Source organism: Rhinatrema bivittatum, chromosome 3 (genome assembly GCF_901001135.1).
Source record: "Rhinatrema bivittatum chromosome 3, aRhiBiv1.1, whole genome shotgun sequence".
NCBI classification, from domain to species: domain Eukaryota; kingdom Metazoa; phylum Chordata; class Amphibia; order Gymnophiona; family Rhinatrematidae; genus Rhinatrema; species Rhinatrema bivittatum.
This window is the reverse complement of record NC_042617.1, coordinates 174,514,200-174,522,327: the sequence shown is the minus strand read 5'-3', so window position 1 is coordinate 174,522,327 and position 8,128 is coordinate 174,514,200. Positions and strand designations below refer to the sequence as shown.

Below are 8,128 nucleotides of genomic sequence, written 5' to 3'. Positions count from 1 at the left end.
GCCGCCGCTCCTGCCGCTCCGGGTCTTCGGGCCGCCACTCCTGCCGCTCCGGGTCTTCGGGCCGGTGCCGCCGCCGCTCCGGGTCTTCGGGCCGGTGCCGCCGCTCCTGCCGCTCCGGGTCTTCGGGCCGCCGCTGCCGCCGCTCCTACAGCACCATTTTTATTTTCAAGAGGCACACTGTGACCGATGTGCTCGCATACGCGGTAGAGCTGCTCTCTACTGCGCATTTGCGGCACGTCGGTCAAGCTTCGTTTATTAGGTAGGATATTCTGCTTTTGCACTGTGATGATTTGGTAGTAGTTCCAGTGAGGAAAAGTGACTGTGACATAAAAAAAAAAGCAGCATGTTTTTTCTTGTCTGAGAATCTGAGATCACTTTGGTTTAGGGCTACATCCCCCAGAATTCATTGCTGACTGACTTTGGCTAAGAGCCAGCAGGGACAAATGAGCATTGGATGTGGCCAGTCCCAACTCCTTGGTAGCTGCTTCAGTTTATAAGAGGTTTCAGCAGTAGCACTAGGGGAATAGCATAGGGGAGCAAGCAATGTGGCAGTCTCCAGCAGCTCCTCTTTAGTCCTAGCTATGGAGGAGGAGGCAGCAGAGGAGGGCTCTGAGATAGACTGGATATACCACCATTAAAAGTTAAGTTACATGCCATAATTTAACAGGAATATACTGTCTTACTTTAATTACTGAAGACTGACAATAAAGGAAAGCCAAGTCTGTTTACCAATTATGTTGGAAAGAAAAAAACAGGGAGAAAAAGCTTAGCTGTGCAACATTGAGAAACTTATAAATGTTGGAGCTGTGGGTTCCTTTGGTAACAAATTATACTGCAATTCAGTAATAATCAGTGAACAGAGAGATATAAGGAGGTTGATTGTGGAATATTTTAGCTGTAAAAATTCTTCCCTGTGTTTCCGCCAAGGATCTCAAAAGATGAGACATTACGCGATTCAGTTTTAGACCCTAGTGGGCCAAGATATGGTGGAATGAAGAGAGCTTAACTGCCATCCCCGAAGATTTGCTGCACGGACTGTTCACCATTTCTTTAGTTTACGTGGAACTGCTGCCCAGAAACATCACAGCTGTTACTTGGCCTATAACCCTTAGGGTGGGTCTCCTTCATCAGGAACAAATCTCATTTTATGTTCCTTGAATGTCTGTCAATCCACTGGTCCTGGGTCTACCATGGCTTCAACAAAATGGTCCCTCTATAGACTGGAGCATAGAGACATCCAGTCATGGAGACCCTATTGCTTTCAGCATTGCCTCTGTTCAGTTGTTCCGCCTACTACCATTGTACTATTGGATCTTGTGGTGCCTTCCAGTCTCTCTCATGCATATGCGGCCTTCATGGATGTGTTCAGTAAAAAGCAAGTGAAAACCCTTTCCTTTCACTGACCCATTGATCTCCACCTGGGAAAATGCCACCTCATGGAAGGGTATATCTGCTGTCGGTTCCAGAAAAGTCTGAATACATGAGGAAAAACCTGGAATGGTGTTTTATCTACCCACTTCTCATCACCGTCAGGAGCAGGATTTTCCTTTCTTGGTAAAAAAGACAGGTCCCTTAGACCCTGCATTGACTACCGTGGGCTGAATTCCACTACAATCAAGAATAATTACCCGCTGTCTCTCATATTTGAGCTGTTCGATCAATTACAAGTTATCAAGATCTTCACCATGTTGGACATTCAAGGAGTTTATAATCTGATAAGGATTAAGGAAGGGGATGAATGGAAGATCTTCTGAAAGGTGATTCCTCAGGTTGAAAAGTCTGAGGGTGGGAACCTGCTAACCCAGCCAAGCTCCCATTGAGGAGGGGTGGCCAAAAACCTCCTCACAAATAAAGAGATTTACTTTCTTCTACAAAAACCTTTCTTCTGGACTTCTGCTGTCATAGGTGCTTGCCACATTCATGGTGAGAATGGGCTCACTGGTCTTCAGCCCATTCAATCTGAAGCCAACTAGTGAGGATGACTTTCATCAAAAGAACAGAGTGAAATGCAGTCCTTCTGTGGTACAGTTCTTCCAGCCTTCATGCACCTCACACAGCCAAGCCTGTCAAAGGTGCTTGCCTCATTCAGGGAGTGAATAGGCTCATGAATCTTCAGTCATGGAGTGCAAGTTCCAAAAGGATTCATGCAAAAAAGATATCCCAACTGTAACTAAATAACTAGAATCCACTGGCAGGTTGTGCACAGCGAATCACCCTCCAAAAAGGGAAACCGGAGAGGCAGGGAGGCCTCACCAGGGAGGGACAAAAAAACACATTTTGTTTCACTGGTGTCTGCTCTGCACTAACTCCAGCCATACCTCTTAGTCACAAAACGGCTGATTATAAAGGGCCTGATCAACCAATCCTGGCTCTCCTAGGTAGGAAGAGGATGAGAGGGGATGGATAGCTCAAGATGTTTAGAAAAGGGAACTGGTACTAAGGCATATAGTGACACACTAGGGCGTTGGGTCACAACCGCATTTAACATGAGAGATGGACATTATGAATATCTAGTTATATCATTTGGACTTTCCAATACCGCAGTGGTGTTTCACAACTTCATAAATGTTTGGAGACCTCCTGCAGTCTTGTGTTCTGGTATACCTGGACAATATCCTAATTTTCTCTCAGACCCTCGCACAGCACCACTCACAAGTAAAAACGGTTCTCCAGGAGTTTTGAGAAAACAGGCTGTATACGAAATTGGAAAAATGTTCTTTTGAACAGTTGGAATTACCCCTTTTAGGCTATGACATCTCAACACATGGCCTGAAGATGGAACCTGCTAAACTCTCAGCCATCAAAGACTGGCCCTGGACCGTGGGACCTAAAGCACCACAACTCTTCCTGGGGTTTGCAAATTACTAACGCCATTTCATTCCCCATTACTCTTCACTTATAGCCCCTCTCATGGCACTTACCTGCAAAGGGCCATTCTCTAAAGACTAGCCCAAAGAAACAGTCTGGGCCATCAAGCAATTCAAAGGAGCCTTCGAATCCACATCCTTCCTTCAGTACCCAGACCCAGACTAGCCCTTCTTCCTTAAAGTAGGTGCTTCTTACAGTGGGGCCAAGGCAGTTCTTTCACAAGCAGCATCTGATGGCAAACTTCATCCTTGTTCCTTCTTCTCCAAAAGATTCTCCCACCAAGAAAAATTATACAATTTGGGACTGGGAACTTCTGGCTATCAAGCTCACTCTTGAAAAGTAACAGCATCTCTTGGAGAGAGCCAAACATTACTTCACCATCACAACTGATCATAAGAACCTTCTCTACCTCCAGGAGGCCAAGAGACTCAACCCCTGCGTCAGGCTCAGTGGTCCTGATTCATCAGCAGATTTGACTTCCAATTGGTCTTTCATCCTGCTGAATAGAATGGGGCAGATGCCTTGTCTCACTCATTCAACCTATCCGATACTGCCACTGAACCACAGTTCATTTTAGATCTGGCCAATATTTTCACTACAACCTCCTTCAGTTCCTGTTGGCAAAATGATAATGCTCACATGACTTAGAGAGAAAGTTCTCAAGTGGGAACACAACTCTAGGCTGGGCGGTCACCAAAGGGTGTGGAATACTATGTAGGTGATCTCACGTCAATACTGGTGGGCCCTGGATGGCCCAGGTACATCTGGGCATATGTGGATTTGTGCCCTAAACATGCTCACAACAAGCTATCTCACCAGCACTCCAACCTCTACCAGTCCCAGCCAAGCCATGCACTCATATATCCACTGATATCATGGACCTTCTCACATCCGAGGACTGTACAGTTATCTAGGTTGTCATGGACTGCTTTTCAAAGATGGTACACTTCATTCCTTTACCTTCGGCAGCCATTTTTGCTTACTGTTTCTTTAAAGAAGTCTTCCATTTACATGGGTTACCTGAACCCATGTAAACAGATTTGAGTAATCTATGTAACCTGAGGGCAACCAATGGATACAGTTCTCTTCAAAGCTCTGGAGGAGTCTTTGTAATAAACTCAACATGTCCCTCAACTTCACCTCTGCTTATCACCCCCACTCTAATGAACTAACTGAAAAAACCAATCAGACCCTGAAAACCTTCCTTCGGGAGTATGTTTCAGAGCAGCAGAATGACTGGACCGAATTACTGCCATTGGCAGACTTTTTTGTTATAATAATCATCCCTGAAAATCATCAGAGTTCTCTTCTTTCTTCAATATCCATGGAAGATAACCCAAGGTGCCCCTCCCATTACCCTTGACCAGTGCAACACCAGCAGCTGATCAAACAGCAGCCAATCTTTTGGAGCTCTGGGAAACTATTCATCAACTCCTCCTTAAAGCCACTGAAACATATATGAAAACTGCCAACAAGAGAAGGCACCCCAGTTCTCATACGGAAACCTGGTTTGGTTAAGCACACAGAAACTTTACTTGAAACTTTCTTGCACTAAATTTGCTCCCTGTTGGACCTGTTATCTATCAACTTAAGCTACCTCCTATTCTGCGAATCTACAATGCCTTCCATGTTTCATTACTGAAGCCCATGGTCCTTAAGTGGAAAGAAAGGCGACCACCAGCACCTATGGCAATTGCCTCAGACTCTGACTCAGAATTTGAAGTACAAGAAATTTTGGACCCCTAAGTGATGACGAGGTAAACTGCACTCTCTGATTGCCTGGAAGGGATATGATTCTGAAGAAAACTCCTGGGTACCAGCAAACAATGTCCAAGCCCCTCTCTTACCCAAGAGGTTTCACCAACTCTTTCCTTGTAAACTTAAGCCTAGGGGCATGGAATAGGGGCTTAAGGGAGGGGGTACTGTAACACCCCTCACCTCTGGTCTGAAGTGCCTTAGGTATCATGCTGCATCCAAGGAATATGGCTGAATTTTCAGGAGTTCCCAAGCCCTTTTATAGGGCCTGCTGACTGGATTTCCTGTGACATGCCCAGATGACATCACATCCTGCCTAGTATAAAAGGAAATTTAGAGCCACCTTCCAGTGCCTTCGCAACAAGTCTCCTGCTTGTCGTGCAATGCTAGTTGCTTCAGTGTTTTCTGCCCTAATTCCTGTTTTGTTCCTGCCTTGCTCCTATTTAGCTCCTGATTTGTTTCTGCCTTGCCTTGTTCCCACCTTACCCACACCTGTCTGTTCTGCTGTCTCCTTCCCTTGAACTAACTTCTTGTGCCTTGATCTCAGCCTGCACCTTGACTTCGCTTCGCTCTCTGCCTGCCTCAACTTCAGCCCGGCCACTGACCTTGCTTGCTTCTGCCTTCCTCAAACCCAGCCTGGAAATTCCTGCCACCCACCTGAATCTGCGGGCTCAACCCAAGGGGGAGGTGGCTGGTCAGGCAAAAGATCTAGTCTCGTGGGCGTATCTGCTGCTGCCTGGGAAGGCCTTTCTTGTGCTTGCACAAGATACGCTGTATATACATAACAGAGGCCCAAGGGCTCACTGACTAACCTGGTCTTTGGCTTTGAAATGTATCCTAAAAGACCCTGTTTGTGTAAAACATCTTTTCAAAATGGGGCTTTCCACAGACTCTTCTTATGTTGTTGCTGCTGCTGTATCTGCGTCAATATATTCCTCCCCCACATACCTCAGTCTGGTACAGTCACACAAAGCAAGCATTGCATTTTTATCAAGGGTATGATGGTAATATCTGTGCTGACTGACAAGACAACAAAGAAGGCAACTACTGGCATTTCTACCACTGAAGCATATTGTACCTCTGATGTGGTTGATGACTGCTTAAAAGTAAGCAGGAAAATAAATATGTAAGACAGTCCTTTATATGCTGGCATGAGAACAGTACCATCTGAATGCCTAATATAAGGTGGCCATATAATACTTCAGTTGTCCATCAACCAGCGTCTGTCTACTCAGAATATTTATCATTGTCGGCTGGCACTATTATCATTGATTATCAAGGCATGCGCCTGCTAGCCAAATATGTAGTTAATCTTGTATTTATAAAAAAAAAAAAGTATGTCATCTTTACTAGATACTTTGGGGTATTTTATTAAGTGCAGAAGATCAGAGTTTGTTGCATTTCTATGTTAAAGAGGAGCTGTAGAAGCCATGTTAGTGCAGGAGAAAACTGGAGTCACAGAGGCAGAGTTAGCAAAGGCCACTCTCAGGTGAATGTATGTATGAGGATTTTCAAAGCGAGCTTATACACATAAGTTTGCTGTGAAAATTTGCAGGTAAATGGCTAGAAACTGACTAGCGTAAAAAATTCACCTTAGTCAGATAGTGTAACTTCTGTATATACACTTATGCACAGTAAAACAAAATGTATGCATAAAGTGCGGACTCCATGCCCATAATGAGTCTGCTCAGTTCACGTAAAAGTATGGACAGTATCAGGTTGTGCGCGCACCTTTTCGCAAGCAGGGCCCTGTCTGATTTTGTATCGGCCATTTACAAGCATAAAACTAGATTCTGATGCATGTACATGGCTTTGAAAATGTGAGCGAGCATGCTAAATTGTGGTCAATGCACTATTAATTTATCTTGAATATTATATACACCTCCTGCTGGCATTGCTTCTGTGTTCATATACTGTAAAGCCCTGTGATGCTAGAGGGAAGGGGGATAAGAGATCTCCTTGGCGCTAATAGGTTCTCGCAATTTGGGTTGGTTAATATGCTATTTAAAGAGGTAAAGGGGCGGATTTTCAGAGCCCTGCTCGCGTAAATCCGCCCAAAACCGGGCGGATTTACGCGAGCAGGGCCCTGCGCGCCGGGAAGCCTATTTTACATAGGCCTCCCGGCGCGCGCAGAGCCCCGGGACTCGCGTACGTCCCGGGGTTCTCGGAGGGGGGCGTGTCGGGGGGCGGGGCCGGAGCGCGCGGCGTTGCGGGGGCGTGTCGGCAGCGTTTTGGGGGCGGGTACGGGGCGTGGCTACGGCCCGGGGGCGTGGCCGCGCCCTCCGTACCCGCCCCCAGGTCGCGGCCTGGCGCGCAGCAGGCCCGCTGGCGCGCGGGGATTTACGTCTCCCTCCGGGAGGCGTAAATCCCCCGACAAAGGTAAGGGGGGGGTGTAGACAGGGCCGGGTGGGTGGGTTAGGTAGGGGAAGGGAGGGTAAGGTGAGGGGAGGGCAAAGGAAAGTTCCCTCCGAGGCCGCTCCGATTTCGGAGCGGCCTTGGAGGGAACGGGGGGAGGCAGCGCGGCTCGGCGCGCGCAGGCTATACAAAATCGATAGCCTTGCGCGCGCCGATCCAGGATTTTAGTGGATACGCGCGGCTCCGCGCGTATCTACTAAAATCCAGCGTACTTTTGCTTGAGTCTGATGCGCAAGCAAAAGTAGGCTGATCGCGCTTCTTTTAAAATCTACCCCAAAGCATGCACCCGATAAAAGACCCATAATCTCTTTAGCATTGCCCTTTTAAAGTTAGTGTGCTCTGCATCTCATTAGCTTAAGGGTAGATTTTAAAAGGGCTGTGCACGTATCCCACTTTGCTACAGCTTCTTGTTATGTACAGGAGCCCAATGAACATCAGGGGAGACAGAGACTCTTTATAAGGCTCAGCCTGACACTCAATATACAGACCATTGTAAGGGGGGATACTTTGAATTGGGGTGAGTTTTCAGGAGGTGGGCTGGGGTTAGGGGAGGTGGTGTTACAGACACATTCAGAGGTATTCATTGTGAAATTGACATCATTAACAAATTGTTTACCTTATAAATGATGAAAAGGAGTTGATTTGTACAATTAGCTAGCAGAGATTGCAGGGAACTATCAACTCCTCTTTTTAGAATTTTCATCATTTATAACGTCAAAAATTGTTTAATGATGTCAATTTTATAATGGATACCACTGAATGTGTCTGAACATCACCCCCCTAACCCCAACCCACCTCCAGAAAACTCACCCCAAATCCAAGTGCCCCCTTACAATGGTCCATATATAGAGTATCAGACTGAGCCTTATGAAGAGTCTCTCTCTCTCTCTCCCTCTCCTATTCACTGAACTCCTGCACATAACAAGGAGCTGTAGCAAAGTGGTGCATGAAACATGCACAAGCTGAGGAAAATTTGGAGTTACACATGTCAGTGCTGGAATGCCTCTTTCCCACCTACTTTTCTGGGCACGCATACCTCAATGTACAAGCACCCTGACCAGCTATCTAAAATTTGCATAGCTCCTATATG

At 46.4% G+C, this 8,128-nt stretch overlaps 1 protein-coding gene across 1 annotated transcript in view; it reads right to left on the bottom strand.

Moving 5' to 3' along the window:
• The window catches only part of SMYD3 (SET and MYND domain containing 3), a 1,539,893-nt gene that overhangs the window by 79,390 nt on the left and 1,452,375 nt on the right, over positions 1-8,128 (bottom strand). The window lies entirely within an intron of this gene.